General features: G+C 36.7%; 1 protein-coding gene across 3 annotated transcripts in view; it reads left to right on the top strand.

Moving 5' to 3' along the window:
• The window catches only part of LOC149136880 (uncharacterized), a 153,754-nt gene that overhangs the window by 95,462 nt on the left and 30,792 nt on the right, over positions 1-27,500 (top strand). Inside the window, exon 1 of one of the 3 annotated variants that reach the window (XR_016238267.1) lies at positions 1,148-4,312. The exons of the other annotated variants lie outside the window; for them this stretch is intronic. The gene's annotated coding sequence lies outside the window, so the exon portion shown is untranslated. Of the gene's footprint in view, positions 1-1,147; positions 4,313-27,500 lie in introns of those variants that run through there. 3 annotated transcript variants of the gene reach the window in all.

Genomic DNA, 27,500 nt, shown 5'->3' with positions numbered 1-27,500 from the left:
CAACAAAACTTAAGGCAAATGCCTTCATAATTTGTTTTGCTGTTCTCATATGACTGCAGCTTTCTGCTGAGTCAAGAAAATTATTTAAATCTCTTTTAAATTTTAGATCTTATTTAATTCGTTCCATTTTACTTCTTTAAGACTTTGAGGGACTTTGGCCTCTTCAATATTCCATGAAGTGGGCTTCAAAACATCTAATAATTTTCCAAGTTTAGTTTTATTAAAATCAGAATCTAAATTATTCATTCTTAAACGCTGTTTATTTTTCACTTCATAATCTTACTTTTATTTTATCAATTATTTTATCAATGAAGTTTTCTCGTTGAGCGAATGGTTTACACTTTTCGTTTCCATCAAACCTCATGCATTTAATAGGATCATTTTGTACTACTAAACTCATTAATTCATGTGAATCCTCCTGTTTTCCTATTATATAAACGAATTCATTCTATGCCTAAAGATTTTTGTCAGCCTTTATGAAACATAACCATCCTTCTTGTACTGCTTTTTCATAATAGTCCATACAATAGTTAAGTCAAGCTTTGTTTTCAATCTGTATTCAACGCCAGAAAACTTATGTTGAGAGTTGAGGAAACTACTGAATAGATGAATAAACGCCACCATACTGCTTTAGTCGATTTGATTCTTCAGTAAACCTATTGTGAGCCAAATGCCACAGTTTATTTATATTATTTCAATACAATGCTTTAACTGAAAATATTTGAAGCTGAGACTTTTATTAGTCTGGTGACACCATTGAATCCATTTGTAACCGTCTCAGAAATAAGTTCTAGTCGATGACTCAAACAATACCAAATTGTAGTCACTGGAAAGGAAGTTTTAATCTCTCGTAGCATCAAACAAAAACAAATAGTTATACAAATACAGTGTCTATTTAATATACTACAAGTGATAAAAGGAGTGGCAGTATAAGGACACGAGTAAAGCGGCGTAATTTTGGGTAGGTGATATATATACAAATACACAATTACACGCATGGATATATATATATATATATATATATATATATATATATATATATATATATATATATATATATATATATATATATATATATATATATATATATATATGTAAGGGACGACCGTGCGAACTCAAAAAGGAGAAATGGTGACGAATGGAAAAACAGAGGACTCCTTTTATTTAAACGTGTCACACGGTCGAACACACAATATATATCAATAATGATATACATGATATGTTATGCGACGATAACATAGATGACCAGTAATGAAAGACCACAACCGTATTAGATGAATAACAGATATATTTATTGTAGCGTTAAAGATGTATGTCTGTGTGAGAGTGTGAATGCGACATATAAGAACATAATCAAAGACAGGCCGTCATACAAAGAAAAGTGTGTATGTGAGTGATACATGTGTGTATGAGTGTTTACAGCAGATAGAAAGAGAGTCAATAACACGTGAGCAATTATACCAGTTCTTTAGTACACTATAGGAAAAGTTCTGTATGTGAAAGTGAGGGGGCTCAGTGTGGCATAGCTGATCACTTGTTGTGATGTCGTGGCATCGATGCCGGGCCGTGATTCTTGTTATACAGATGTTCGTCGCTGGCTGAGAACTCTTGTCTGTTTATTTATCGTGGTGAAGCTGAGTCACCTAACAGAATCGAAGAGAGAGATGTGCCGCGGAGGTTTGGTTTGGTGTACATAGTAAGTCGTGTTGAGGCTGCTTGGTAGTAATCGTGTTGGTCATGACGATGATGCTGGATAGTAGTCGTAGAAACGTGTTGCTGATATGGCGACGGCGGTGGTCATCGTTGGCTGGACGAAGCTGTTGAAGTGGTCGCTGGAACTGCTGCTGCTGTCGTGTGGTACACGGAACAGTTCTCAAAGAGAAACTGGACCGAGACAAATTTGTGGGGTATGAGTTAAAGCTATTTATAACAAACTATTGGCTCCCGATGGCTTCAGTTTGATACTCTATCACGTGACCTTATTAGGGGCTGTGATTGGTCAGTTTGCGTTCTGGCGGGAACGGCTCGAAGAAGTTGCCGATTCGAATAATAATCAGTCACGTGATGACAAGGAATGGGTTCTCTACTACGCTCGCATTTATTTATATTTAAATGAGAAGATTGTATGTAATGGCGATAGTAGTTTGTATCTAATGGCGGGAGGTAGTTTCACTACAGATATATATACATATAAATGCACACAATCATTCTTATATGCAAAGTGCTTGCCAGAGGGCTCTAGAATTTTCAGGAGAGACATTTACTAATTTCAAACAAGTATAACATTTTAGTCTACTTCAAAATAATATCTTCTGTCTTCAACTCACCTGTATCACTCCAGCCATTTATGTGAAGGCCCCATACAAGTTCTCCAAAGTGAAAGTGTCTAGTCCCTTTGTCACATCTCAATGCCTTCAAAACGTTTGCCTTTTAGGTTCTCCTTCAGCTTAGGGAACAACCAAACGTCACAGAGTGCAAGGTTTGGACTGTAGGGCGTGTGAAGGACAGTCCTGAGGTCCATACTGAAGCAGAAGAGTTAATAGCTTGCTCGAAGTCATCTTGTTTGAGGAGACACCCAAAAGATGACCCTAAGAAAACGAGAGTCGGTTTTTGCTCTATGATTTTTATGGACTTGAAGAGGATAGGGTGCTCCTGGATAAAATTGTCTAGATACAACGGTAATTATTTCAATTAAAACCATAAGTACTAATGTGAAAGAGCAATGCTTGCACCAAAAAATATCACTATCAACAGCATAAACAATAATTCATTGGATCGCAGTTCAGAAACTACACAGACTTATATACCTATAGATTCAGTTCGTAATCCTGCAGAGGCAGTCAACTGTCCTGTTGAATTCTTAAGTTCTTTGGAACCTCCTAGGCATCCATCAGATGGACTTTTGTAAAATGTAAGCGCCATCATCATGCTAAATGCAGATCCTGTGTAATAGCAACAGTTCGGCATGTTATACAGGCTACTATTTTGAATGGTTGTTCTATAGGAGAAGATACTTTCACACCTACACTACCCTCGGTACCAACTAACACAAAACTAGCCTTTATAGCTACAATAGCCCTGATACCAACTAACACAGAACTAGCTTTCGTATTCAAAGGCTACATTATCCAGTAAAACTCGGCTTTGCTGCGTCTATAAATAAATCACAACTCGGAGAACATCGTTTCTTTGATAGGCAATGTAGTAGAGTTGAACGTACACGTGATCTTTTTATTTATTGACATTTTGGGAAAGCATGTAATGTATTCAGCTGGACAAAAGTATGTTTTCGCTCGAGTAACAAAAAATAACTCTGATATATATATATATATATATATATATATATATATATATAACATACACACACATACATACGCATACCCAGTACCAACATACACACACATACAAACGCATACCCAGTACCAACATACACGGAACACACATGCACACACATACACATCACCTGGATAAACCCAACGTACAAGGACACCTAATAAATGCAACACACACATACATGCTCACACACACATGCACCCTCATGCACACACACACATACAGTTGTTCTCTCACACACACACGCACCACAATGACAATTCAAACACAAACATACTTAGAGACACACACAAACTCACGTACACACACATAACACCTCCACCAACACACAACACAAATAGACATACGTACACATACAGACATACACATACATATGAACCATCACACACACATACGGTTGTTTACACACACACACACACCACAAGAGTATTTAAAACAACACACTCACTCGGACAGAGAGAGACACACACACACTCCCACACTCACAAAAAACACTCCCACGCACACACACAGATGCACACATACATACACACACAGACGCACACATATGTACACACCCTCACACATACATACGGTTGCGCTCTCTCTCACACACACACACCACAAGGACGATTAAAACAACACATACACACTCAGAAAAATAGATATACGCACACTCTCACGTACACACACCTAACATCCCCACCGACACAAAAAACACTCAAACACACTCATATACACTTTCCACAATAAACTCTGGGACCAATAAAAACGGCACACACACACACACACACACACACGGACACAAACACACATATATACACACACACATAGAGATGTGCACAAAACCAGTGAACCATGACAGACTGTCACAGACCAACCAAAAATAAAATTAAAAAATCCTTTTTAACTCTTCTTCCCTCCCACCCCAGCTAGCCAGTCATACTGTCTCTTAAGACAGTAAAACATTCCCTCAATATACACAAGAGGAAAAAGCCAGGTCAGTTCCTCTTCAACTTTATTGTCAAAGAATATGTATAAGAATATGTATATGTATTGTCAAAGAATATGTATAAGAATATGTATATGTATTTTTCCATATGTGTATTTTCATACATTGTTTTTAACATTTTCATTTTAATATCAGAGAATGTGTGATAATCAGTATGTAACAATACAAAGTTCATACAAAGCTTTATACTTTAAATATATTTTATCATCAAAGAATGTATATATGCATTTTAATTCTCGAACTGTTTTTTAACATTTTTTATTATTCTCAAAGACTTTTGATAATCTTTTTCTAAAAAAGTGAAACCGGTTAAGTAAATAAATATTTAAAAAAAAAATAAGTGCATTTTCAAACCTTCTTTCATATATATATATATATATATATATATAACACAGGATGTGTGTCTGTCTGTGTGTTAGTGATGTTAAAACTTGAGATCCACCCAACAGATTTTAATGAAATTTTACACATGCATTACATAGGGTCCATGGAGTGTTATGGGCCCAAACAATTTCAACTTCTTGCCTAATGCGGGCCCAGGGACAGATAAATCGCATTTTAAAAGCATTTTTGCAACGTTAAGGCTTGAAGAATATCCAGTCGCTTTCCTCCAAATTTGCAGCAAACATTAATCAAACTCCTCGAATTGCTGTTGACTAAAACAAATTTCCGACGCCGACTATGCCCCACGCCCCATGCAGATTAATCAGATTTCAGTATACTGTACTGGGTTTTATCTTTGGTTTAGGTTATTTTCCGACGACAAAATCGTGATACTACTTATGTATTATAAGTAGCGTATAATATTTCATGAAAACCTTTTTGTTTAATTTGGCAGAGGAAATGAAAACATTAAAGTTTTTGTCGGCGCCCCGTTGTTTCTTCAGGTTACCATCCTGCGCGCCATCGAGACATGTGCGTGTGTGCGCGGCTGGGTAAAGGCACAACAAACCCATTCATTCGTTCTCCAGAATGGTCCGGCAGCATGTCTGCTTTCTATGTCATCCATGTCTTAATTATATAATGCAAAATGTTCATACAAAAAGAAAAAAAAAACCGCTGTTGTGACTCGCAGCCATTTGGGTTTGACCGCGTGACCACTTCCGGAAGCTACGCTTGCCACCTGCAATTAGTCCCAGCCTGTGTTCCCCCCACCCCGTTTAGTCGGTCGAGTAAATACAGGCTGTCCCAGAATTAAAGATGATTTGAGTGAAATCGGATGCATTTTTAAAAAATTCACTTTTATTTATGTTCATCATGTTTAATATGTGTTAAAAGTGTATAAATTTTACATTTCGTTTATAATTTTATTTTCATCTCTGTTGGACTCTTCTTATTTGTCCGTGACAGCTTTTTTTTTTCAATTTGGCAGCAATCATTTTCTTTACCTCCATCTTCAAGATGGAGCAATCGTTTAGTTGAGCTTAAAGAGCACATTCAGTTAGCAGTGCAGGAGCTAACTCCTGAAATGCTTCAAAATGTGTTTCACAACGCTAAGGAGAGTTTTGAAGTATGCAGGGATACAGACATGTTGAACATTTTCAATAAAAGTTTGACGTAAGATTTATTAAACTTTGTTTTGGTAATAAACATAAAATTCTGTCAGTTTTTAAAAAATTTGTTCAATTTCATTGAAACAAATAATTAATTCTGGAACACTCTCTATGGTGTAGCGTTGTTAGTTGTTGCGTTGCTCGAGTAAATATTATAATCAAAGGTCTTCTCATCGTAAATATTCCATCCTTTTGTTAAGCATATTGTATCAAGGAGTATATTATCCAAAATGTATCGCTCCTTTATAGGCGTAGCTGTGTGGTTGAGAAGCTTGCTTTCCGACCATGTCGCCTTGGGTTCAGTCCCACTGTCCGGCACCCTGGGCAATTCTCTTTCATTACAGCTCCGTACCGACCAAAGCCTTGTGTATTATATAATTGCCGTTACGGTATTGATATATAACATAACACACACAACTCACTTATTATTGCAATATAATAAACAAAAGAAGCTCGTGTATGAAATTGATCTTTTTTCTACTTCAATTGTTACATGTTTTTTTTCTTATAAAATGCACACATACAAGAGGAGTAGGCCGTTGGCTCCTCTAGAGATGGCTAGGACGTCACCTCTGTAGAGGCCAAAGAGAAGTGAGGGAAACTTCTCCCTTAAGATGTCTACTACGATGTACTGTCGGATAAGATCACAGACATCGGCGCTGGCATATGCTCTCATAGCTACATCAAAGGAGTCCCCGGGGTCAGATTGCTTGACCCAAGTCGAATCTTTGCCGAAAAGCACCGTCTTCCTGGCATGCATGATAACTCTAAGATCACTATTACTAATATCTGTGAAGCCCTTGGCAAAGGAAAGTGCCTCCAACAATGATTCTTTAGAAATAGATGGATAAAAGTCGACAATGTCGAACTGTGTACATCTAGCCCTGCCTCTGCCCTGGTAGGCAATAAATCGTGAGGTTACCTCATTGGTGCTGTGCCATAGAGAGAGACTAGTGTGTCTTCTTATGTCATCATTAATCTTCCTAAATATGTACTCATTTGCCTGGCCAATCTCAGACTTGGCCGAGTCGATCAGGAAGCATTTGGGGTTAGAGGCCGATCAGAGGCTGGAAGGGTCGTCTATGAGACTACAGTGATACCTTGACCTGTTATCCGCAATAACAGTAATGTACCATCCAGGAGCAATATTAGCAGATTAACCAGATCTCACGCCAATACAATTGCCACGCACAGAGATAATAACCAGTCCGAGACCAGCATCACAGAGAGCGTCACCGAAGACCCTGGTACCTCCACTACAGATAATGAAGAAACCATAGACACAAATAGAGTGACCAGGCCCACAACGTGTGTTACTGCCAGTATAATCGCCGAACCTCGAAATAATGACCAATCCAAGACCAGCGATTTGGGGGAGGTATCCGCCATTCCCAGTACCATTATGATAACCAAATAATTATCTTCGACACCGATGGGATGACCGGCACCATATGTTATAAGGAGTGCGAATAGTGCCACATCCCATGTTTGTAAATATATTGGATCTGCGAGTACTTCTTTCAAGTGGCGTTTTCTTAACCACCAGCCATCCTTCAGAGTCCCAGAAAGTCGGTTTGTCACGTCCCTGGCCCGCCATGTGTAGCACCTCAAAGATCAAGGACCCCCGTGTGATATCAGGTGGAAACTAATATACTGTATACTAATATACTGTATACTAAAATACCGTATACTAATAGTAGTGACCATTGCAAGATCTGCATCGAGGAGAAAGCCAAGATTCTTAAGGACTCTACGAAACCTAGCGCGTTAAATAGTCGTAAAGAAGTGTTTTCTAAATGTCCACTTCAAGCGCTACTTCCGGGAAAATTGGATCACCCCGTTTGCTGGTTAGGCCTCTTCGGGCCTATAAGAATTATTTCTTTTCCTCTGGTTCAGGGGAGATAACCTGTCCTCATTAATTTTTTTTTATTTGTTAAGATGTATTTCCAGATTTCTGAGCGTTTCCTCACGTCTGCAACGTAGAAATTTTAAAACTTTGTCGTTATATAGAGTCTGACGAGCTATACACGGCTTTGGCTTTGTGAATGCGAAGTCTTGGGTAACTCTATGTCCAAGATATACAATTTTGTTGTAACAATTACTACTCTATTCTTTAGAGTGTGCATATTTCTGATATACAGGGTGACCACAATGTCTGGGTACATGAGGATTAACGCATACTTTAAGAATTTATTATTTCTTATATTTAATTGTTTACGCTAAGATAATATTTACTCCATGTACCCAGACTTTATGGACACCCTGTATGTTGTTTTGTTTTAAACTATATATATACACGTGAAAGTAGAACGTATGAATGAGTGCTCAACAACGCATTGGTGGATAAATAATTTTTTTAGTTGTGATATGTGTGTGTGTGTGTATGTGTGTGTGTGTGTATGTGTGTGTGTGTGTGTTTGTGTATACATGCATATATATATTAGGTCGGTGCATAATTATTGCAGCTTTTTTCAATAAATTTTATTCCACAAAAACAATAACAACATTTAACAAAAGCATCTTTAAATGATTATTCCGGAGCATATTCACCATCTTCCCATTTGCTTGGCAGCCGGTCGGAATAGTCATTTAAGGATGTTTTTGTTAAATGTTATTGTTTTTGTTGAATAAATACTTTGTATGTATGTATGTATGTATGTATGTATGTATGTATGTATGTATGTATGTATGTATGTATGTATGTATGTGTGTGTGTGAGTGTGTGTATGTATTTGTGTGTGTGAGTGTGTGTCTGTTTGTGTTTGTTTTTGTATTATGAGTAAAAGAATTTCACATTAGACTGAAGGATTGCTCAATACTTCTGGTAGAGTACAAATTTATTATTCTTTAACAAGAATCCTATTAACAAGGTTCCTAAGTTTCTGTCAAGTAAGCTGTATGTATGTATGTATGTATGTATGTATGTATGTATGTATGTATGTATTTGCAGATTTGTATGTTTTATGTTTGTATTCTCATGCATATAGTTGCATATCAAGACATGCTCATATATATTTAAATGCTAAACTTCTGGAAAGTTTTACAGATTTTTACAGTTCCAGTGATGGCTTGAATCTGTAGTTTTCGAATTAGCTTTCTCCCCTCTGGTTTTGAGAAGCCTAATTTCTCAAGATTGGTATTTAGGCAGTATGTTATATACCCCCAGGGCCTGTATGTATGTATGTATGTATGTATGTATGTATGTATGTATGTATGTATGTATGTATGTGTGTGTGTGTGTATGTATGTATGTATGTACGTATGTATGTATGTATGTATGTATGTATGTGTGTGTGTGTATGTGTATGTATGTCTGTATGTATGTAATGTATTTATGTATGTATGTATGTATGTATGTATGCGGTTTGCCACGAATACAACAACAGAGATTCCAATCTTTTGTAAAAACAGTTTTCAAAAATTTAAAATTTACTCTTCTTGTTGTGTCTAGGGAAAATCATGATGCCAATATTAACACACGCAATGGTTCAATTCCACTCCTTTATTATTAGTCAATTAGTTAAATATCCAACTAACCAATCGATCGTTTCATTAACTTGGTTAATAATATTGTATCTAACTCTCTCTAGATGCAACACAATTTGTTTCAACACACTGATTCCTATCAACAATCTGGCAAACCAAATACAAAAACGATTTAAAATTTACTCTCACCCCTATTTTAAGTCTTCGTGTTTCACTTTTTGGAAATTCCTCCGAGAAAAACACTTAATTTAAAATTCTCAAAAAGCAAAAAAAGAAAAAAAAAAAAGAAAAAGAAAACCCCGTTTGCTGGTTAGGCCTTTTCGGGCCTATAAGAATTATTTCTTTTCCTCTGGTTCAGGGGAGATAACCTGTCCTCATTAATTTTTTTTATTTGTTAAGATGTATTTCCAGATTTCTGAGCGTTTCCTCACGTCTGCAACGTAGAAATTTTAAAGCTTTGTCGTTATATAGAGTCTGACGAGCTATACACGGCTTTGGCTTTGTGAATGCGAAGTCTTGGGTAACTCTATGTCCAAGATATAAAATTTTGTTGTAACAATTACTACTCTATTCTTTAGAGTGTGCATATTTCTGATATACAGGGTGACCACAATGTCTGGGTACATGAGGATTAACGCATACTTTAAGAAATTATTATTTCTTATATTTAATTGTTTACGCTAAGATAATATTTACTCCATGTACCCAGACTTTATGGACACCCTGTATGTTGTTTTTTTAAAACTATATATATACACGTGAAAGTAGAACGCATGAATGAGTGCTCAACAACGCATTGGTGGATAAATAATTTTTTTAGTTGTGATATGTGTGTGTGTGTGTGTGTGTGTGTGTGTGTGTGTGTGTGTATGTGTGTGTGTGTGTGTTTGTGTATATATGCATATATATATTAGGTCGGTGCATAATTATTGCAGCTTTTTTCAATAAATTTTATTCCACAAAAACAATAACAACATTTAACAAAAGCATGATTATTCCGGAGCATATTCACCATCTTCCCATTTGCTTGGCAGCCGGTCGGAATAGTCATTTAAGGATGTTTTTGTTAAATGTTATTGTTTTTGTTGAATAAAATTTATTGAAAAAAAAGTCGCAATAATTATGCAATAATGTATATCATTTTACTGTGAAAATTATAAGAGTGGAAAATTTAGAAATAATTTCACACCCGTGGTTAGCGTGCGTAATAAAAACCACATGGACTACATATTTTCATATATAAAAGTACTTTGTATGTATGTATGTATGTATGTATGTATGTATGTGTGTATGTGTGTGTGTGTGTGAGTGTGTGTATGTATTTGTGTGTGTGAGTGTGTGTCTGTTTGTGTTTGTTTTTGTATTATGAGTAAAAGAATTTCACATTAGACTGAAGGATTGCTCAATACTTCTGCTAGAGTACAAATTTATTATTCTTTAACAAGAATCCTATTAACAAGGTTCCTAAGTTTCTGTCAAGTAAGCTGTATGTATGTATGTATGTATGTATGTATGTATGTATGCATGTATGTATGTATGTATGTATGTATGTATTTGCAGATTTGTATGTTTTATGTTTGTATTCTCATGCATATAGTTGCATATCAAGACATGCTCATATATATTTAAATGCTAAACTTCTGGAAAGTTTCACAGATTTTTACAGTTCCAGTGATGGCTTGAATCTGTAGTTTTCGAATTAGCTTTCTCCTTTCTGGTTTTGAGTAGCCTAATTTCTCAAGATTGGTATTTAGGCAGTACGTTATATACCCCAGGGCCTGTATGTATGTATGTATGTATGTATGTATGTATGTATATATGTATGTATGTATGTATGTATGTATGTATGTATGTATGTATGTATGTATGTATGTATGTATATATGTATGCGGTTTGCCACGAATACAACAACGGAGATTCCAATCTTTTGTAAAAACAGTTTTCAAAAATTTAAAATTTACTCTTCTTGTTGTGTCTAGGGAAAATCATGATGCCAATATTAACACACGCAATGGTTCAATTCCACTCCTTTATTATTAGTCAATTAGTTAAATATCAAACTAACCAATCGATCGTTTCATTAACTTGGTTAATAATATTGTATCTAACTCTCTCTAGATGCAACACAATTTGTTTCAACACACTGATTCCTATCAACAATCTGGCAAACCAAATACAAAAACGATTTAACATTGGTGGATAAATAATTTTTTTAGTTGTGATATGTGTGTGTGTGTGTATGTGTGTGTATGTGTGTATGTGTGTATGTGTGTGTGTGTGTATGTGTGTGTGTGTGTGTTTGTGTATATATGCATATATATATTAGGTCGGTGCATAATTATTGCAGCTTTTTTCAATAAATTTTATTCCACAAAAACAATAACAACATTTAACAAAAGCATGATTATTCCTTAGCATATTCACCATCTTCCCATTTGCTTGGCAGCCGGTCGGAATAGTCATTTAACGATGTTTTTGTTAAATGTTATTGTTTTTGTTGAATAAAATTTATTGAAAAAAAAGTCGCAATAATTATGCAATAACGTATATCATTTTACTGTGAAAATTATAAGAGTGGAAAATTTAGAAATAATTTCTCACCCGTGGTTAGCGTGCGTAATAAAAACCACATGGACTACATATTTTCATATATAAAAGTACTTAGTATGTATGTATGTATGTATGTATGTATGTATGTATGTATGTATGTGTGTGTGTGAGTGTGTGTATGTATTTGTGTGTGTGAGTGTGTGTCTGTTTGTGTTTGTTTTTGTATTATGAGTTAAAGAATTTCACATTAGACTGAAGGATTGCTCAATACTTCTGCTAGAGTACAAATTTATTATTCTTTAACAAGAATCCTATTAACAAGGTTCCTAAGTTTCTGTCAAGTAAGCTGTATGTATGTATGTATGTATGTATGTATGTATATATGTATGTATGTATGTATGTATGTATGTATGTATGTATGTATGTATGTATGTGTGTGTGTGTATGTATGTATGTACGTATGTACGTATGTATGTATGTATGTATGTATGTATGTATGTATGTATGTATGTGTGTGTGTGTGTATGTGTAAGTATGTCTGTATGTATGTATGTATGTATGTATGTATATATGTATGCGGTTTGCCACGAATACAACAACGGAGATTCCAATCTTTTGTAAAAACAGTTTTCAAAAATTTAAAATTTACTCTTCTTGTTGTGTCTAGGGAAAATCATGATGCCAATATTAACACACGCAATGGTTCAATTCCACTCCTTTATTATTAGTCAATTAGTTAAATATCAAACTAACCAATCGATCGTTTCATTAACTTGGTTAATAATATTGTATCTAACTCTCTCTAGATGCAACACAATTTGTTTCAACACACTGATTCCTATCAACAATCTGGCAAACCAAATACAAAAACTATTTAACATTTACTCTCACCCCTATTTTAAGTCTTCGTGTTTCACTTTTTGGAAATTCCTCCGAGAAAAACACTTAATTTAAAATTCTCAAAAAGCAAAAAAAGAAAAAAAAAAAAGAAAAAGAAAACCCCGTTTGCTGGTTAGGCCTTTTCGGGCTTATAAGAATTATTTCTTTTCCTCTGGTTCAGGGGAGATAACCTGTCCTCATTAATTTTTTTTATTTGTTAAGATGTATTTCCAGATTTCTGAGCGTTTCCTCACGTCTGGAACGTAGAAATTTTAAAGCTTTGTCGTTATATAGAGTCTGACGAGCTATACACGGCTTTGGCTTTGTGAATGCGAAGCCTTGGGTAACTCTATGTCCAAGATATAAAATTTTGTTGTAACAATTACTACTCTATTCTTTAGAGTGTGCATATTTCTGATATACAGGGTGACCACAATGTCTGGGTACATGAGGATTAACACATACTTTAAGAAATTATTATTTCTTATATTTAATTGTTTACGCTATGATTATATTTACTCCATGCACCCAGACTTTGTGGACACCCTGTATGTTGTTTTTTTTAAACTATATATATATATACACGTGAAAGTAGAACGTATGAATGAGTGCTCAACAACGCATTGGTGGATAAATAATTTTTTTAGTTGTGATATGTGTGTGTGTGTGTATGTGTGTGTATGTGTGTATGTGTGTATGTGTGTGTGTGTGTGTGTATGTGTGTGTATGTATGTATGTATGTATGTATTTGCAGATTTGTATGTTTTATGTTTGTATTCTCATGCATATAGTTGCATATCAAGACATGCTCATATATATTTAAATGCTAAACTTCTGGAAAGTTTTACAGATTTTTACAGTTCCAGTGATGGCTTGAATCTGTAGTTTTCGAATTAGCTTTCGCCTTTCTGGTTTTGAGAAGCCTAATTTCTCAAGATTGGTATTTAGGCAGTACGTTATATACCCCAGGGCCTGTATGTTCGTATGTATGTATGTATGTATGTATGTATGTATGTATGTATGTATGTATGTGTGTGTGTGTATATGTACGTATGTATGTATGTATGTATGTATGTATGTATGTATGTATGTATGTATGTGTGTGTGTATATGTACGTATGTATGTATGTATGTATGTATGTATGTATGTATGTATGTATGTATGTACGTATGTATGTATGTATGTATGTATGTATGTATGTATGTATGTATGCGGTTTGCCACGAATACAACAACGGAGATTCCAATCTTTTGTAAAAACAGTTTTCAAAAATTTAAAATTTACTCTTCTTGTTGTGTCTAGGGAAAATCATGATGCCAATATTAACACACGCAATGGTTCAATTCCACTCCTTTATTATTAGTCAATTAGTTAAATATCCAACTAACCAATCGATTGTTTCATTAACTTGGTTAATAATATTGTATCTAACTCTCTCTAGATGCAACACAATCTGTTTCAACACACGGATTCCTATCAACAATCTGGGAAACCAAATACAAAAACGATTTAAAATTTACTCTCTCCCCTATTTTAAGTCTTTGTGTTTCACTTTTTGGAAATTCCTCCGAGAAAAACACTTAATTTAAAATTCTCAAAAAGTAAAAAAAGAAAGAAAAAAAATGAAAAAGAAAAGAAAGACAACAAAGGTGAACAGAATAAGAGCTGTTGAAATATAGCTGGTCATGAATTCGACGTTACAAGGGACGGACGCAACTCATAGTATCTTTTCCTTCATATTTTTTCTCAATCGTGACTTTCGTTCTCCTTTTGTTACTGTAGTCCAGTGGTTCTCAACCGTTTTTCATCTATGGACTTCTTTGATTCCTGTTTCATCCAGGGGAACGGTCCTCCGGCATTCGATGTCAAAATATTTCTTCTATATTTTTTTTTTTTAGGGATTGTATTTTAAAAAAATGTTCAGAGGCACAGGCGTGGCCGCGTGATAAGAAGTTTACTTCATAACCATATGGTCCCGGGTTCAGTCCCACTGCGTGGCAGCTTGGACAAGTATCGTCTAATATAGCCTAGGATGGATCAAAACCTTGCGACTGGATTTGGCAGACGGAAACTGAATGAAGCCCGTCGTATACAGACACAGACACACGCACACATATACATACATACATACATACATACATACATGCATACATACGTACGTACATACATACATACATACATACATGTATGTGTATTTGTATGTGTGCGTGCGTGCGTCTTTGCAGCTGTCCCCCATACAACCGGCGTCCCCGTAAGCTAGCGGTTCGGCAAAAGAAATCGTTAAAGTTAGGACTAAGCTTCAAAGAAAAAAAAAAGTCCCGGGGATGATTTATTCAACTAAAAACCCTTCAAAGCGGTGCTCCAACATGGCCGCAGTCAATTGACTGAAACAAGTAAAAAAATAAAAGAATATTTTATGTATTATAGAAACACAATCAGTTTAACAACAAAATTGTAAGGACCCCCGACCCCAAGGACCATATGGAACCATTACTCTAGTCCGTTCGATTGTCTTTTTTTAACTTTTTTATTTTTATTTATTCTTTTATTCGGTTTTTTAATATTCTATTACTTGATTCAGTCATTTGACTTTGGCCATGCTGGAGCACCACCTTAAGGAGTTTTTAATTGAAGAAATCGATGCCAGGACTATTCTATCGTCTCTCTTGCTAAGTGAGGGGGACGTAAACACACCAACATCGGTTGTCAAGTGATGGTGAGGGGCCAAACACAAATACATATATAGATACATACGTACATACATACACACACACACACACACACACACACACACACACACACACACACAGACGATGTGTATGTGTATGTATGTAAAAATTTTACTGTAGTTTTAGCCCAAAGATGGGAGTCTTGAGCTCCCAGTTCGAAAATATAAGGACACAGATATTGTGTCGTATAGCCAGCTGATGTTTCCTGGGGTTAAAACAACAGTAACATCGTCCCACCAAGGACAGCCACATTATGTTGGCAAACAGCCTTTACTTTAAAGAACTGTCAATGAATGTCTTTCTTTGAGAGATTTAGAAATAACAATATATCTATATATCTGGATCACCGCCTTTAGTCGAGAAAATCGACCCCAGGACTTATTCTTTGTAAACCTAATACTTATTCTATCGGGCTCTTTTTGCCGAACCGCTAAGTTACGGGGACGTAAACACACCAGCATCGGTTGTCAAGCGATGTTGGGGGGGGGGGGGACTTTCACATACACACATACATACACACACACACAGACACACACACACACACACACACACACACACACACACACAAATATACATATATACGACAGGCTTCTTTCAGTTTCCGTTTACCAAATCCACTCACAAGGCTTTGGTCGGCCCGAGGCTATAATAGAAGACTCTTGCCCAAGGTACCACGCAGTGGGAATGAACCCGGAACCATGTGGTTGGTAAGCAAGCTACTTACCACACAGCCACTCCTGCGCCTATATATATATATATATATATATATATATATATATATATATATATATATATATATATATATATATATATATATATATATATATATATATATATATATATATATATATATATATATATATATATATATATATATATATATATATATATATATATATATATATATATATATATATATATATATATATATATATATATATATATATATATATATATATATATGTGTGTATATATATATATGTATATATATATATATATATATATATATATATATATATATATATATATATATATATATATATATATATATATATATATATATATTTATATTTCATTTACCTTTTTTAGTGCTTTTTTCCGTTATCGGATTTATCAAAAAGTGGTCTAAAGTTAGATTTCTTGACCTTTATATATAGAATTTTTTTTGTGACATTTGCCAAGGAAGGGAGAAGAAAGACGAAAAAAAACCCAACAAAGCGTTAAAAATATAAATAAAATGTAAATAAAAAATATATATATAATCATCCAACATTCTGACTTCCAAATTTTGACAGTGAACAGGTCATAGTTTCAAAGTAACGAAATTATTTTGACAAATTAAAATTAAATATTGAAGTGAATCTCACGACTTTTGTGTGTTTTTAAATAGCTTATAAACACCTTCCACGCTGCAATTGTTTTTCTTTCAGCACACAATCTCAGATCAAGTCACTTGCTAAGCAAGTACATCTCTGTAAGATATATATATATATATATATATATATATATATATATATATATATACACTTGGAAATGAACGCGTGGCGTTCAATTAAATAATAATATAAATAATATATATATATATATATATATAATCATTTTCCCAGAGGATGTAGCAACCGTTACCAATATAGCATAAGAATTTACCTTAGGAGATCATTAATTAGATTCCTTAAGGGTCATTCTCACAGTTTATATTTATATCATAAGGTTTTTAAACTTTTAAATTTTCATATTCAAAAGAGACAGAGTCTCTGTCTCTTTTGAATATGAAAATTTAAAAGTTTAAAAACCTTATATATATATATATATATATATATGCATATATCGGTACAGGACGTCACCAACTGTGTACACAACTTGAAATACGAAAACAAACGAGTTAAATTCGCAAACAACGAAAGGAAAAATGGAAAACAGGAGACGTAAACACTGAGAATGACTCTTCATCAGTTGTCGGCTGTCAATCTACTCCTCATTTCGAGCATTGTCGGTGAATGCTCGAAATGAGGTGTAGATAGGCACCCAACAACTGATGAAGTCTCGTTCTCTGTGTTTACTTGTCCTGTTTTCCATATTTTTTCTCTCGTTGTTTGCGTATTTAACTCGCTTGTTTTCGTATTTCATGTTGTTTATACATTTGGTGACGTCCTATAAGTTGAAAAAAAGGGTTAAAAAACTTGGAAAAGACACAGAAGTATATTTTAGACAACGTTTAATATTTTTGTTACAGTAATTCATTTAAAATACAATCAGCTTCGATGCATCCTTATTATCAAATATGGAAAAGAATCTTTTTGGAAGTCAAAGAGGGAAAACAACTATGTGTTAACAGTTTGTACCTATGTTCTTAGTAAAACTTCACTTTAGAGTCACTTTCTTATAATATATGTTCCTGAATTTGTGGTGCGTGGGTCTATGTTGTGTGATTTTGAGTTTATGAGAATGTTTGTGAGTGAGTGTGTGTATGTTGTGTGTATGTGTATTATTGTGGGGGGGGGGGGTCTGTGTCTGTGTGTTATTGTGGTGTGTGTGTCTGTGTCTGTGTGTGTGTGTTATTGTGGTGTGTGTGTGTTATTGGGGTGTGTGTGTTTTATTGTGGTGTGTGCTTGGTTTTATGGGAATTTTGTGTGTGTTTTTGTGATATGTGTGTATGTATGTGACAGTTTATTTATTGATTAATCGTGGGTGTTTCGATAATTAGTTGTTATCAACACAAAAACGGTTACGTCACTCTGTAGGCACTTCAGACAAGCCCGTCTGACAGCACATCCGTGCCTGTAGAGTTTATCTCGAACTGGTAGCGCCCCTGGTAGTTCTGCTAGACTAAAGACATCTGGAAATTATCTATAACAGTCCCCGACCGGACAGTCCTTCGGAATTGACTTGTCAGTTCGTCTTAGTCGACGCCTAGGGTCTCTCCGAGGACGTCGTCGCACTTCTCCGCTACTAATCTTCTGTAAATATCTAAAGTGGAACATCCACCGATCCTGTTGCCCGACTTGTAGAGGACAGTGAGCGTCTGGCGGCATTCTAAGTGTCAGGCGCCCAGTCTCAGCCTATCCTTTACCCAGGACTGAAGCTCCGTCAAGGAGACGAACTGCGGAAAGGCGTGTCTCACAAACGGAGACCACACATGTTCACCTTCTAGAATTCGCAGCAAGTAGCGCAACCTGAGTGCATATTTGCGCATTAAAAGCATGGCTAAGCCACCACACAAAGGAAGTTGGCAACAGACCGACCGCCTAACCATTGGAACCTGTCCATTCCACAAGAAAATAAACAGGATACGCTCCAATCTAATCAAACAGTAACTAGAGCAAGGTACGACGGCCAGACTATAAATACTGACGGAAGCGATATAGGTATTTGCCGCCACTTCCCGACCTTTCAGGGACAACTTCCTCTCTACCCATTTCTGGGTAAGAGAGGTCATCTTGTTCATCACTTCTTCCCAAATCTTATCCATCTGGAGGTCGGGACCAAACCAGTCTCCGAGCAGTTTAGCTGGTCCTTCAGTCCAGCATCCGACGACATCGATCTGCCTCTCCCGGTGCCCAGTCGCAATCCCACCATCTTGTCCGCATTGATTTTAGCCTCTGCAACCGACTCATATTCTTCTAGAATGGAGCCAACTGTCTCCACTTCGGAGGTATCCGACACCATGACGGTGACGTCGTCTCCGTATACAGACACTGCCCTCTCGAGTCCAATTTCGATAGGGAAGCCTCTTAACTGTTCCAACTTCAGCAGCAGTGGCTCGAGAGCCAGCGCATACAGATGGGGTGACAGCGGGCTGCCCTGACGGACCGAACGTGCGATACTAAACGGTTCCGATAGGTGGCCATTTACTTTGACTACCGAGCAGGTGCCACTGTGCATTGCAGCAATCCAGCCTCTGAATACGGGTCCGAAACCGGCTAATTTAAGGATGGCTTCCAAGTAGCGGTGGTCTACCCTATCGAAAGCTTTCGACTGATCTAAATTGATCAGGACCCCACCGAAGCTAGCTTTAGTCCCAGCCTTCTCTACGATGTATCGCATAAGGTGGAGGTTGTGGATTGCGCACGTTTGTGCATCCTCAACCAGACTATCAACGACATGCGCCAACCTTTTCGCTAACACTTTGGTCAAGATCTTAAACTCTGTGTTTAACAGATTCATGGACCGAAAATTCCCTATCATTGTCGGCGTCCTTTTTCAGCAGTGTTACTACACCCCGGCAAACAGCACTAGAAATTCTCCCATTTTGTCGTCAGTTACTTTAAACATTTGCCATGAGGCGGACAAACAAATCTGGCATGAAAACAAAAAATTCTTTGGGCAGACCATCAAACCGGGCGATTTGTGACTTGTACAATCGCTCATCGCCTCCTGTATTTCAGAGGTTGTAATCGGCTTTTCGCAGAATCTCGCGTCCGTCTGCGAGAGCCATGGTAGACCGTCTAGATACGAAGTAAAGTTCGCTACTGTCGTCGACCAATCACCCTCCCCAAATAGTCGCGCAAAGTGCTGTTGGAAAGCCGCACACATCTGCTCAGAACCGAGTAGCACGCGTCCGTTCTGATCCGTAAAAGACTTGATCGTGGTTTTGTTTCACGTCACGTCTCTACCGTTAGGGCCCATCGGACGGCGTTAGTTCCTTCGTGTTTTAACGCAGGGGCCATAGCTCTGATAACGCACCCTTCGTGTTTCACCTAAAAAAAATGGTCAAGGGCCATTCTCGCCGCTAACACATCGGTCACGGAATCTATTCAATCTCACTAACAGATTTTTAAATTAATCTTTTTTAACTAAAAAGTTTGAAACTTCGGATACTGGTTGAATGTGTCACGTAGAAAACAGTTAACTCTTAACGTTTTTGACAAAATTTTGTATTTTAGAAGTTATTTCGTGTTAAAGTTGTCGTATTTGGGTAATTTTAACCAATCAATGACGTGTATTCAGCTGAAGTAAGTTACTGCTGTTTGCGAAAGTAATGGAAGAACAAGTTCCGGGTCATCGGGTCATGAAAGTGAGAGAGAGAGAGAGAGAGAGAGAGAGAGAGAGAGAGATAGAGAGAGAGAGAGGTGGGAGAAAAGTATAAAAGATAAGAAAGGTGGGTGAGGAAAACAGAAAGTTCTTTGATAGGGAATACATGCGCGCGCGCGCGCGTGGATATTTTCCCATCTTATCCTGTGTCCTCTCGTTTATATAATGTTAGCCTGTGACATTGAGAGAAATTTGGCTGTTATTTCCAGCAGGTCAAGCAACTATACAGATTCTCACGTTTTCTCACACACACACATACATACATGTATACATGCACACATACATGCACACACATATACATACATACACGCATGCAAACACACAAATATACGTTTTAATCGTTTTCAGTTAACTCGTTCAGTGATTGCGCCTAATTTTTTAACGTAACAAATCGTAGAGTGAGAGAGAGAGAGAGAGAGAGAGAGAGAGAGAGAGAGAGAGAGAGAGGGAGAACGGAAAGAGTGGTGGTGTGTTCTGAACGACAGATTATTTAAACCTACCAGCCCCCTACCACTGCATATGAATTCATTAAATCCTCTCCTTTTCCTTGCTTCCATTCGGGGTTTTAGCTTTAGCATGAATGTGTGTGTGTGTGCGTGTGTGTGATGGACGTGTGTGTATGTATTGGTGTGTGTGTGTGTGTATATACGTATACATGTGTCTGTGTATTTACGTACATATATGTACGCAGCGTCCAAAACAGATGACCCGGAACTTGCTGCTCTTCCATTACTTTCGCAAACAGCAGTAACTTTCTTCAGCTGAATAAACATCATTGATTGGTTAAAATTACCCAAATACGACAACTTTAACACGAAATAACTTCTAAAATACAAAATTTTGTCCTTTGCTAGACACTATCGATTCTACTCTAATCACTCTCTTCAGAGTGATCTACCACCGATTGTTGACGATAGCCACCCCTGCACACCTGCGCTTAACTAATTCTCTAATCCGGTCCCTGTAATCTTTGCGAGTCGGTAAGTACACATTCAACTTCCAGTAACCGGGTACTTGTCTACGACTCCTATCTAAATCGACTGAACATATCACAAATTTGTAATCTGTGTTGCCGAACAATTTAAATCGTGGACAATCTATGCTATCTCTATCCTCTAACCTAACAGATACTCTATCTAATTACGATGTGGATGACCCGCTGTGATTGCTCCATGTCCATCATTGACACATCAGGGAAATGCAGTCGGTACCTGTCAGAAAGCTCGCAAGTCCTGAGTAGGTTTTCGAGGTTTTTACACCCCCTTCTACTATGTACTAAACCGACACAGTCCTTTCGTGCGTCGAAAATATTATTTCAGTCTACCACTAATACTAATGTGCGAGACGTTCCCAAGAATGTTTCTAGACGCCTGAAGAATTCTGGCCTTGCAGCCCCTGTTGGGGCATAAACCTCCACCAGTCTAAAGGCGCCACCTTCGCTGCCATTCACGTCCAGGACCACCACCCTACCATCCGGCTCCAGGAAGAAAGCTCGTACTTGAAGATCTAAGGATCTCCGGAGTAGCATTACTATACCATTACCCGCTGCCGATAGACCACAAGACGAGAATATCTCGTAGTCCTCGAAAATGGATGCTAGAGCGTGTTTTCCGGAGATCCTTGTTTCACTGATGGCAGCCACATCCAAATCAATTGACCTGAGATCATTCAGCAAGTGACATTGCTTCCAAGCTGATCCCAGACCACATACATTCACACACCACATTCTCAACACAGCCATACTAATCGGAGAAAGAAAATGAGGAGGTTAGTCAACTTGATTTTCGAGAAGCCCGGAAGTTCCGGGTTTCACTGGTAAAATTCTTTTAAAGGCCCTTCCAACAGTGTTTTATAAACAGATTTTTTTAGAATCCCCACACTACCTGGAAATTTTTCTATTAAAGTTTTATAAACGTCTGACGACGTTTTAATGAAAGTTCTGTCCCTGGGGGTTTTGAGGATGAAATCCTCAAATTCCTTTCCTGCTGTCTCTATTTTGTCTTTATTTTAACTTACAAAATCCTTCTATTCACTGTTACACTTGTTCACAACAATGAAATTGATGGACACATTTTGTCTACAGTCTGATGAATAATTTTGAAGTTCTATAATTGGTTGTTTCTGTGTTTCTCTGATTTCAAGCTGTTGTTGATGATGTTGCTGTGTTTTTAAATAACTGATCTTGTTCTAGTTGTTTTTGTTGAAGTGGTTGTGAATTGTGTTGCAGTTGTGATTTCAGAATAAGTTGTTGATTGATTGGAGTAGGGATGTGTACTTTCCTCCTCTTTCGCCTACCTCTTATTATCACTGTGATCCATTGATTGTTCAGCTCTTCTTTTTCCAGGTCATTGCAGTTGATGTTGGTTTGGGAGGAAGAGCATTCAGGAGAAACCTGCTTTTCCGTGTCAACTGGGGGAGTAGACTCCTTGATTGATTTGGTTCGGAGTGGGTGTGAGCGTGGGTGTGGTAGAAAAATCTCGTATCCGCCAAAAAGGGCTGCGAGTTCCTGCGGGTCGGAGAGCCTGGTTGCGCTAATGACTGCTACATCTACACTGTAAGACTTCAGGTCGTTCAACAGGCGACCTTGTTTCCAAGGCAACCCGAGGCCTCTCACATTTATACTTCCAATTCTGAGAATTACCATGTTTTTTTTTTTTAAAAAGGAAAGTATTAGAGGAGAAAAAGCTCTACTTACTGTTTTCTGGTGGGGTGGCTCCCCTATGTTTCCGTGTGGGTGTTTCCACTAAATTTCGATAAAGTTTTTGGGAGAAACTTCTCCCTAGCGACCCAACATTATTCGGAAACTTTTATTTTATTTTATTGTAGTTTTCTTCGCTTATCTTTAGTGTGAATATGTGTGCTGGTGGTGCGTTGTATAAGGGTATACTGAAGTTTGAGATATTTGCATTTGTACTGTTTTTAAAAAAGTTTAATAGATGTTCATTTTTGGTGTTCATAGCTGTTACGTTTGTGGTGTGTCGGAGTGTTGGTGTTTGCGGTGGAGAAAGTGTTGCTATTTGTTGTGAGTGTGTGTTGTTGTTGCTGATGAGGTTGGGAAGCTCACCTTTTTCGCGCCTCCCCTCTTTGTCAATTGTTTCTTTTGTCTTTCTTCTTAGTTTTTTTGTTGGTGGTACAGTGTGCCACTTCCCTTTCTCACTATCAGTGCTCGCACAATCCGAGCTGATCTGATCTGGAAAGGGAATGTCCTTAGGGTCTGGCGAAAATTCTTTTGCAATTTCTATTGTTGTTGTTGCTGGTTCTGTTGTTGTTGGTTCTGTTGTTTTCTTCTTTGGTGTGGAGTTTCTTGGTGTTGGTGTTGGTGTTGGTTTGGTGATGGCTGGAGATGGTGGTGTCGCTTTTCGTGGTGTTGGTGGTGATGGTGTTGGTGCTGATGGTGTTGGTGGTGATGGTGTTGGTGGTGATGGTGTTGGTGGTGATGGTGTTGGTGGTGATGGTGTTGGTGGTGATGGTGTTGGTGGTGATGGTGTTGGTGGTGTGGAGGCTTTTGGTTGTTGTTGTTGTTGTTATTGCTGCAGGAATTTTCTTTTTTCGTCTGCCTCCACTCTTTGCTTGTAGATGGGGCAGTCTTTCTTTAGGTGTTTTTCGCTGCTGCAGAGGTAGCACTTTGGTATGCGCCCCTCTACAGCAACGTGTATCCTGCTGCCATCCGGCAGGTTTATTGCGTCGGGTGTGGCATTTATGCTACCTTGTTCAATTTGAACAAGGAGTTGCATTTCCAATAATAATAATAATAATAATAATAATAATAATAATAATAATAATAGAACTCCTAACTTGTTGTCTCTTGAGGTCTCTGGGTGAGACTTGGATCCAACTTGTACAAATGCAAAACAAAAGTCAAACGTAAAATAATAATAATAATCTTATAATGGGCGTTATGTCAATTTGTCTGTTCACTATTCGCGATCAAACGGCTGGACCAATGGTCACAAGGTTTTTCGGGGTTACGAAGGAGATAATCAGGAATGCTTTTAGCGAAAAAAAGTTTGAAAAATTATGATTATTTAATGGATATTGAGTTTTGTATTAATAAATAACCTATGATTTTTGTTTTGTTAAAATTCCAGCGACGAGTATTAACTCTGCATCCCGCCCCCCGCCCCTCTCGTATAGTTCGTGAATTTAGAGGGTTTAGATTTGCGAGGATTTAGAGGGTTTTATTTCTCATCGTTATGTTGTGGTCGAAGAAAGCTCTAGCTTTCTTTAAGAGAGGTTCACATAATCATTCATGTTACTGAGGCTGGGAGCCTATTTCAGTTCGGGAGTGAATCGTCATCACATGTCCGTCTGTCCGACTCTTTGTCTGTTCCCTCTTCACGGCCAGACGGCTGGATCAATGATTACCATATTTTTCGGGATTACAAAGACGGTCGGCAGGAAGGTTGTAGCATTAAAACATCAGAAAGTATGATTATTTCGTGTATATTGATTTTTGAACTTTCACATTTTTATTAAAAACTAGCAGAGATAGCCGGCGTTGCGCGTGTTACATGCAATTGAAGAATTTGACTTTTCTGTTATATTTTCTCTAATGAAATGGAATACCTATGATTACTGGAATACCTATGAATACCATTGAATTACAAATAACACTCATCTTTTATGCTCCGGTGACGCTACAGCTTCCAAGAGTACAACTGTATTCGTCTTTGCTTATATAAAATGACTAAATTGTGGGTGTTAAGTCCCCATGAAGGGGTCTTTCTAACTTCTAAGAAGATGACATTTTAGAAATATTACTTCATTTGTGTACACACACACACACACACACACACACACACACACACACACACACACACACACACACACACACACACAAGGTGCAGGTGTGGCTGTGTGGTTAGAAACCTGGTTCCAAAACACATGATCCTGGGTTCAGTCCCACTGTGTGGTGACTTGGCATGTGCCTTCTGCTATAGCCTCAGACCAACTAAAGCCTTGTGAGTGGATTTTCTAGACAGAAACTGAAAGAAATTAATCGTATATATATATATATATATATATATATATATATATATATATATATATATATATATATATATATATATATATGTATATATGTCAGTGTATGTGTGTATCTTTGTCTCTGTATTTCTCCCTCATCACTACTTCACAACTGCTGTTCGTTTATTTACATCCTCATAACTTACTGATTTCACAAGAAGAAACTGATAAAATAAGTACCAGGCTTATCAAAATTAAAAAAAAAAAACCACTAGGCAGTGTCTCATATTTTTGTTTGCCCACTGAATTGTATCTATCAATCTATCTTTATGTGTGTGTGTATATATATATATATATAGTATGTATATATATATATATATATAATACACACACACACACATATACATGTATGTATATGTGGATATTCATATCTATTATATAAAAGTCAATGTCTTTATGTGTGTTCGTGTGTTACTTATACATTCGAAAACTACTACACCGATCCTAATGAAATTTGGAACACAAAATCCAAACCTAGGGACAAGGGTAATGCTGTGTGTTTCATACAATTTCATTGACAAAATTACTGAATGGATGCTTATGATATTTGGAACTTAGATCCAATGCATAAGGACGGGTATAATGCAGTATGTTTGGTTTGAATTTGAGATGATTTAAAGGGGGCAGAACCCCCATTAAAATTCACAAATTTTCGATGTTGATGAAATTTCAACCATGGATAATTGACACACATCAAGAAGTATTCTCAAACTTTCCACTTCTCATGAGGATTTTAAGACCCCCAAATGGGGGCCTTAACTCCCAAATTTTAGTCATTTTTTATGATCCAAAACTAGGTCAAAAGTACTGAGTGGATCTTTATGAAATTTGCAAATTATATTCTATGCATAAGGGACATAACCCCCATGAAAATTCATATATTTTTGCTGTTGATGAAATTTTAACCATAGATATTACAAATGAAGTAATATTTCTAAAATTTCATCTTCTTAGAAGTTAGAAAACCCCTTCATAGGGACTTAACACCCACAGTTTAGTCATTTTATATAAGCAAAGACGAATACAGTTGTACTCTTGGAAGCTGTAGCGTCACCGGAGCATAAAAGATGAGCGTTATTTGTAATTCAATGGGACAGCAGTGTAAGAGTTTGCTTTGAGATATACTTTCATTGTGATTTTTGTTCCGGAGTGAATCGTCATCACATGTCACTTAGTCGCAAACACATGTTATATGGCTGCAATAGAATGCTGTATCACCATCAATAATGGGATTCTTCTAAGACATCACCCAGTAATCTATCAAGTCCATTCACACATTTCTCAATACATACTGCTGTTTTGACTTCCCTCCCTCATTTTATGCCTCCATCGTAGATGGGTAGATTTGCTAGTAATAATAAAAACACAAGACCCACAAATCCTTGACCTCACACTAAACAATAATAGAATTTTTGATAAACAAAATAATGCTTTATTTCAGTGAATGTTGATTATATATAATGTAAATGTTGGTTTTATTGATGTCGTTACAGATATTAAATAGCTATCATTTTGTTATCAAATGCATTAGTTAAAATATATACTATTTACAATAGGAAGATACGTTCAGATATTGTATTAAGACGAATTACATATGCTAAAGTTCACTACACACATTGAAAATAAAACCATTAAAATACTATAAAATAATTAGTTTGTTGTGAACTTCACTTCCTATTCTTTGGCATGATTAGAAGAAATATTAAACCGAATATTAGCAAAAATAATTTGTGAATGAAAGCTAAAATACATTCTTCTACATCTGTGTTCAATATTTGAATGTAGTTTTCGGTTTTAGCCACTTATAATTACCATTATCTAAAATATTGTGTTGACATATCTAGCGACATTCGTGAATGTATTTGTACAAGTGTTAATTTTTTTGCGCAACAAGTGTCTAGTTTATGTTAAACAGAGTCAGT

This window comes from Octopus bimaculoides, chromosome 2 (assembly GCF_046866305.1).
Source record: "Octopus bimaculoides isolate indiv1 chromosome 2, ASM4686630v1, whole genome shotgun sequence".
Classification (NCBI taxonomy): Eukaryota; Metazoa; Mollusca; class Cephalopoda; order Octopoda; family Octopodidae; genus Octopus; species Octopus bimaculoides.
Note: the sequence above shows the minus strand (reverse complement) of the source record. Positions and strands in the feature narration are given on the sequence as shown.